General features: G+C 36.7%; 1 pseudogene; it reads right to left on the bottom strand.

Annotated features, from left to right (window-relative positions):
- Window positions 1-6,484: 6,484 nt before the first annotated feature.
- LOC149580200 (aldehyde oxidase GLOX pseudogene) lies at window positions 6,485-8,065 on the bottom strand (annotated as a pseudogene).
- Between the last annotated feature and the right edge of the window lie 291 nt (window positions 8,066-8,356).

The raw sequence follows: 8,356 nt of genomic DNA, 5'->3' as shown, positions 1-8,356 counted from the left end.
AATTCACTCTTCACTCTTGGCCTTTTATGTTGATAGGGTAGCCTAGTTAGCTGAGATGTTATCTTTCTTGGTTTCAAGCCTCAACACTGCATTTCTGAGTAGTTCTACAACTGCAAGTCCTTCAAACTTGAGTTTTACACTCTAACCCCTACCAATTTGTCTAAAATACTTGTCTACTTGTAGCTGGGAGATGATAGCTTTAATGTCTATTTTTGTAGGGTCATTTGTTTTTGACACTCTCAAAATACTTGCCAATGGAGTAACTAGTTGCTTGATGAAGCAATTAAGCTCGTGAATCTCTACCTTCATTCTGACTTTGACCAGTTTGAGACCTTTGATTTCTCCTTCTATCACTTCATTTGTTGATTTTCATAGGCCCACTTTGGTGTCATGCCTAACTAATTAGAGGTCTATAGATTGCAATGCAAAGTCCTTTGTAGTCAGGTCTTCAATTCTTCCTTCCTTGGTGGGCTTAGAAATCTCCATAGTTAAATTTCATGTATCAGGGTCTTTGCCAAGAATCAACAAATTCTTTCGCTTCTTGACTTTACTCAATGTTGACCCAAAACTGATAGCTAGAGATAAAGACTCTTTGTTTGGGACTCCCTCTTCTTTCCTTTTCCTCTTTTTGTCTAAGGTGTCTTTGAGCCATGATTCTATGCCAATTACCTTAGATCTTGTTCCTAATATATCCATGTTAAAAATTTTCCTCTTAATAGGAGTTAATGTCTTTGAAGCTGAATAGAAAGGATTCTTTGGAGCTAGAGAAATGAGTTTTATAACTTTAGGCACTTTCCCTACTTTAGATGCTTTCTCTATATTAGATCATTTCTCTATTGCAAATGATTCTTTTTCTACTTCATCTAACTCTATAGATTCACTTTCACTACTCCCTCCATCTCCAAGATCAACCACTTGTATTTGTGGGCTACTTGGAAGGAGTAATGTGGTGCTTATGGATGGAATTTAATTGTTGTGGGGTAAGAGAGCCACTAAGACTACACTATTCTTAAATATTTCTACCTTCATCCTCTTATACTCTATTTATGTTCCAATTATAGGTACCAAAGCATCTTGACAAGTTTTATCAAGTTGTATGTTCTTTTCAAGAGGTTGATCACCTCCTTCAGCTAGTTGAGTAGGTCCTTGAGTGAGAGATAAGATTATGCTTGAAGCACCACTTTGAGAAGATGAATGTGCTACCACATTTGGGAAGGACTGGGTGGGCATGCCTTTTCTCTTGCTTTGCCATGCCATGGTCCACTTGACCCACTTCCTAGTTCTCTTGTAGATTCTAGCCATCATCATATCTAGATCCTCCATAACATCTTCATAAGGTTCCAAACCTATGGGACCGTTCCTTAGCTTGGTCAAATAAGTATTGCTAGACATATTTTGACCATTTTCTTTAGCTCCATTTACATCAATATTTACCTTATACATTTTAACTTGCTCAACTGTCAACCTCACAAAGGCTCGATCATGGATCTTGAGCTCATCTTTGCAATTGGCCCTATAATCCTCAATTGTAGTGATGTGTTTTATCACACTCCCAATTTGTAGAACATCTCTGGCATACCCATTTGGGTCAAAGATAGGCCTCAAGACTTCATACATGTCTAGCTTATATTTCCTTTTGAACACCTTCATCATGTTCTTGGCACCAAACCGAGTATTGCAGCTGAAGGCTCTAACTTTCATGGGGAATTCATAGCCTTTCTTCTTTAGGATTCTACTTAGTATGTTCACTTGTGGGGCTTTCCATATAATAAGGACCAACATGATCATGCCACTTGGATACCTTGGTAGCTTCAAGGGAAATCCATCAAATGTTGCAAGATGCAAATAAGAAAATGATGAGAACTGAATAAAGTAACATTGAAATTGACTAATGGAGGCCATGGCTTCTGAGCCAAATCTCCTCTCTGGGAATCCCTATAGTTCCTTGTAAATCCTCATGGTAAACTCATCATTCACTTTAGCATAATCTGCATAAGTATTTTGTAATTGGAGACATGGATAAAACTCATAAGTGTTAATATCATTAGGGAAAGTCTCTAATCTTGGAAGGCTAGGCCATAATTGCAATGAGGCCGGCATGTAAATCAAGAATGAAGACATATAGAATGTATTGTAAAACTTGGCTACTTGGAGAGCATTAGATAGAATCTCACTTACCTCTTGAGCCCAATCAATGTACTAGGTGTGTGAGCATATAACTTGAACTAGAAAGAAGTATTGCTCAATGAAATTAAAAACTTCTACCTCACCTCTTAACCTATGCAAGAGGACCAAAATGTCACTTATCTCTAGCTTAAGGTTGGTTTCAAACATAATTTTAGGAACTTTTCTTTTATCGTTCTATGGCTTCTAGAACCAAGTTCTCATCATCTCCTTCCTCTAGATCATTTTCTTTGTTGGAAATTCTAAGGCATTCCCACCAACAATCAAGTCATAGAACTCTTCTTGCTTAGGCACACACAAATAATTCACCACCATTTTCGTATTAATTGAAATTAATACCATATCATCAGGTAGAACAATATTCCTAGTTTCTAGGTTGTAGTGATGAACACATTTGTAAATTACTTTTGGGGCTTGGATTGCAACTAGAAAACTAGATGCCTTGACTAAATTGCATCCTCAACTTTTTTCAGTAATGGGGTGAATTCATTTACATTTCACTCTCCTTTGGAAATCTTCCATGTCATAGAAGCAAAGGGATGTGTCCATGAAATTCTGTAGTTGGGACTTGATCCCAATCAAACCATCAAATCCTATGAACTTAGTTTCCATGAGTTTGTGAAAAATATTTTGAATTGAAAGATTGAGAAAGACAACAAATGCAACAATTACAAGATTTTCAAAGGTGATACATATTGATAGAATGAGAAATAAAGATCATAAGTAACTCATTCAATTGCTTGTACATATTTATATGAGAGTCTCGATTCATTTTTTATTAATTAACAGTAACAGATTTCCACAATCCATTTGTAAAGTACTAAGTTTTCTGGATTAGATTGTGTTTGTTTATTTCATCAACGTTTCGGATCACACTACATGATCCATCATCAGGATAAGAAAGTGCAGGGTAGTAAGATATGCAAACTGGACCTTTCTCAAGAATTATAAGAAGAGAAGGGGGAAGCTCGTAAAACCATGCAATGCTAAAAAATAGAATTCATGCCACACACATGAAATTTAAGGAAATTCTCATTGGATAGTAAATGCAAAAGATCAACTGACATTCAGGGGTCTTTTCACTATATTGTTGAGCTCAATGGTAACTTTCTATAAGCTCATTACTTACTTTTCCATTTTTTATTAAGTTTCAAAAAGTTTCCATTGGAGTACTCTGTTGATAAAAATCTGCTAGATGAGATTTTGACAATATCCTCTTTCTATAATGGTTCGATTTATTCTAATATCATTCCAACATGCTCCAAATTTGGCATGGGGAATAAATTTTATTGTTAGTTCAATCTTTCTTGAATAATTAGAAAATTGTCCTCATGGGTTGGGAACCCACCAAGGAGAAGACAATTTTGATTTTTTTATTAATGCTTCCTTCTTGGTTAAATCTTTGAGAATTGCATTTCTAATTGTTGGGAATGCTTAGTTAAGGCACAATGATCTATTTGAAAGACATTCAACCTCTTGTTTTCCACTTCAAACTGCTTTATGGAGAACTATCTTCATGGGTTGGAAACTCGCCAAGGAGAAGACAGTTCTAGGTTTTTTGCAAAGGTTGAATATTAGAATTATAATGAATCTGAATAATATTTATGACTTTCGTCCTAGATCCAAACCTCAATTTCTTTGAAATGCTACATCTTTGGAGACTTTTTGAGTTATATGTGTGTCAAAGTGATCTTTTGTAGGAAATTGCCTTCATGGGTCATAAACTTGCCGAGGAGAAGATGATTTCTATTTTTCTGCAAATGCTCATTTTATCAAGTGATGGTACGCCATGAAGCAATAGAGCACATATCTGATCTGTGATGAATAAATTTGATCTCTACTAGACTAGGTACTAACTTCCCCGACCAAACACAAGGTAAAAAAAAACACCCACCTGGCTATAAAGAGAGAGAAGACAAAAGGGAAAAAATTTGAGAGAGTTCATCTATCCTTCAATGCTCTAGACCTAGACTCAAACATTTTTTGAAAAAGACTGATCTTATCTAAAAGCAAAACTCACTTTTGTTTTCCAATAGACAAGAAAACAAAAGTGGGGCAACAAAACATAGTCATGAATGCAACATATCAATACTCTCCAATGCTTAGGATACTCCCCTAATGTATTATCATCAGCATTCATACTAGTAGTGACAAAAATAACATGTTTTCAAATGAAAAACTAGTGTATGGAATGTTGTGTGAATTATTCATCAATTTTATTTACACAAAATCTTCAAAAGGATTCTTATGCAACTACCAAGAAGATGTGATTATCAATGTTTCTAATATATTATCATTTTTTAATGCTCAAGCATTTGAAACAACCTTTGTTCCATATGATAAGGCTTTTAAAGCTAGTGATCTTGTAAAAGGAAAAATAAAAGATCAATCATATGAAGAAGGAAATGTTACTTTCATCGAGGATGAGGATACATCAGATAATAGAGAAATCATTAATTAGTCTCCTATTAATCCTAATTTTGTGCCTTGAACCTTCATTTTGGAGGTTGGTGGCATTGGACGATGGAGGAATTTCCTTCACCTGAAGTTAGCTTCTCGCTTTGAGATGGTGTTCTACATGAGAAGTGTTTTTGGCATTTTTAGTTTTTATTTTCTTTCTTTCTAACATTGACAAATGTGAAGAATATAAGTTGTGTGAAGCTTCATTTTCAAGATAGGTTTGGAACCTAATACTTCACTCAATATGGATTTCTATCAAGTGAGATTTAGAGTATATGATCAAGTATAATACCCTTTTGCAGATACTAGATAATGATAGAGATTTGTCACATCTCTTAGGGATTAGTTTTGAATGATTTAATATTTTTTGATTTAAGAACACAACTTGAAGCTACACATTTCCAAGGGTCACATGAAATCTTGGTGGAGCCTTTCTTGGTGTACAATTTGTTACTTTAGAAAAACATTTTCTCAAAAGATGTACTCATATTATGCATTCAACATATTTTTCTATCAAAGTTATCAAATTTCTACAATCCAACAATGTTGTAATTTGTTTTCAAGATTTGATTGTGTAAACAATTTTTTACATCAATGTTTCAGATCACACTCTATGATCCATCATCAAGATGCATGCAAAAGAAGAGAAGGAGAAATGAGATAGATTATGGGGGGAGGGAGGAGTGTTGGCATAACATACATATAAGGAAATATAATTGTTCATCCCATAAATTATTGATTATCACCTAAGCATTTTATGCACTAAATATTATTGTATCAAATGATTAATAACTGATCAAATATTCATCTAGTTTATATTTAGCATAGCTTATAAACTAATTAACATTAATTCAACCTTGCAATATTTGCTTACACTTATCTTACTTGTCAAACATTCAACTATCTTGAAAAATAGATTAGATCTACATGATTATGTATTAGATTTACCTATGGTATGGTTTCAATAACCAATATCCATGAAATACATATCATTATGATGTTTTATTTCCATGTTTCAATAAAAAATATTTATGAGATGTTCTACATCTTGAAAATACTTTATTGTATAATTAGATATTTTAAATTATTCAAATTTCTTATTTTTTGACATACATTTAAATTGTTCATACTATAATCTATATAGAAATTATAAGTTTGTAAATAGTAAAATATTACATATGTTATTTATTCTTTCGTTCTTTAAAGCTGCTTATTGTATTAAATTTGAAGAAGAGATCTTCATATCTTTGCTACAATTTTCTACAGCCCTACAACATTCCCATTTCTTCTACAATTTTCTACACCCCTACAACATTCTCGCTTCTTCAGTTGGTTTACAATGTTTCACAAATAAGAATATTTTAAGTCTCTCATGTGTATCAAACTTCTAACCATTGAACTTTTTGATCTTCAGAAAATAACATGGTCTTGATTTTCCTAATCGTCTCACATAAATAGTAAAAGTTGCAATAGCAAGGTAGTGCCATTAGCTACTCCCATAGTAATTTTGCCAGAATGGTTAAGCTGGAGTTGTTGCCTACAAATGAAAATCTTACACCAATTGAAATAACTATGAGCACCCCTAACCCTACACTAACATTAAGTAGAATAGTTCATTGTACAGTCACATGATGGAAATTACAAGAAAACTGTGCAAATTTCTACATTTAGGCACCTGTACATTTGAGCATGCACGCCCTACAAAACTATAGTGATTCGAGCATGCATTGTACAAGCCTGCCTTTTGGCCTAAAGGCTATAAATTTTTTGAAAAGAATGTGGAAACAGATGTTAATTGCCAAACATTGATAACTAATTCAATCTAACTACTTCAAACCATTCATCGTAGGAATCGAATCCACTCGGCACTGTTTGGAATTCCTCCATTAACAACCCTGGAGAGGTAGTAACCCGAAGGAGCTGCGACTACCATAGGCAGAGCAGTCACTTCTATGGAATACACCCCATCGCTTCCCTGCTCTCTAACTTCCGAAGCCGCCGCGAGCCACAAAAATCTCTGATTCATCGACCATGAATGCGTTGTGAAAGGAGGAGCGTATATATTGAACTTTATTTCCTGCATCGTAGCAACAGAAAAAACTAGAGTGAACTTGGCTCCGTACTTGATTTCCCTGGCTGACAATGAAGTTATATTTGGGTGCAAGGAACTGAAAGAGGGATCCAGATAATATGGAACGTAGGCTTCCAATCTCAGCTCTGTAGGAAAAGGCACGCCAGAGAATTTATACCGACTATTCGAATTGCTGTCGCCCACAAACACACGCCCATCTGGAAGAACATTAGCAGTAGAATGATACATTCGAGGAATTTTAGAGGTAGCAAGAACTGTAAATCTGTTTCCCAAATCTTCCTCCGGCCTGTAAAGAAACGGGCTCAGCGCAGGCTTTCTTGCAGATTGAAAACCAGCAGTTCCTTGTTCTACTCCGTTGATTATCAGAACTTCACCAGTGGGAAGAATCAACATGTCGCCCATCACTCTCGGCCCGGGCATATCCTCCATTTGCCACACTGTGCTTTCCGAAGTGATCTCGATTCTCCTACAGCTCTGCAACGCATCCACGAAAATTTGATCCCGATCTGCTTTTCCAAATGCTCCGTCCGGCGCTCCTCCGCAGACGAAAATCTCCATGATCTGAAAATCGTCTGCGGGATCAAGCGGCAGCATGATGGACGAACCGGTTGACGGGTGATTCCGGGGACCCCCGCCAGGCATGGTGGGGAAACTTTTGATCACCTCGTTTTTCCTGTAGTCGAGGAGAATTGAATCCTTGTTGGCAAAGATGAAGAGATTTCCATCCGAACACAGATGTGTGAACGGGTACAAGTTGTTTTCCTCGCCGGGGGTATTGGTGGTTCGCAGAAACCGGAGGCAGTAGAAGGTCTCGCCAGTTTGTTTTGGGACAAATTCATAACTAAACGAGCCACGTCCTCCAACGATGATAATCCGTTCGTCGGGTAAAATCTGGTCCGAAGAGTACCATCTTTTCTTGGATAGTGTTTTGGATGTCTCGACCCAATCGCAGGTACTGTCGTTGCAGGAACTATAATTGCGAATGACCTTCTCGCCTGTGCTCCACCCACTAGTCTGGACGAGCAATCCGTTGCTGTCAAACGAGCCCGAGGAACACCAGGTGTCGGTTAAAATGTGCACTGGCCTCACACTGTTTGTGGCAATGTCATATTCGACGGAGTGAGCCGTGCAATCTTGAGACTCAGGTGGCGTGTCTTTATTATAGGATGGGTCGATTCTCATGGTCTGAGAAGGACCAGCGGTCGTCTGGTCGAAGATGATCAGTTTGTTGGTGTGAGTGAGCATCGTGTGCATTGCAAAAACTCCCGAGATGTTCAACAGGGGCACCCATTTTCCTCACTGCTTTGCCGAGCTGAGCTTCAAACATGGTGCCAGAAACCCGAAAACTACAATCTTGAAGATTAGGTCAGCCGAGAAAGAAATTTGTTTGATTGGGGAGGGTTGTGAATGAAAAATCCATGTGGACTGAAGTGACATGAATGAACCAGTCTGTGTATTGGTTGTAGGGAATTAGGATGATGATTATATAGAAGGGAGAGTTTCGATGGTAAGCTCGGATTTACACGTCATTGAATTGATCAAACACTGAAATCTGAGTCCTTTTACAATGGGTGTTTGTCATATTTCAGAATTCACGGCCGGCTTCTACTATAAACTAAT

Source organism: Cupressus sempervirens, chromosome 1 (genome assembly GCF_028749045.1).
Source record: "Cupressus sempervirens isolate cs-2001-9-10 chromosome 1, ASM2874904v1, whole genome shotgun sequence".
NCBI lineage: Eukaryota > Viridiplantae > Streptophyta > Pinopsida > Cupressales > Cupressaceae > Cupressus > Cupressus sempervirens.
Note: the sequence above shows the minus strand (reverse complement) of the source record. Positions and strands in the feature narration are given on the sequence as shown.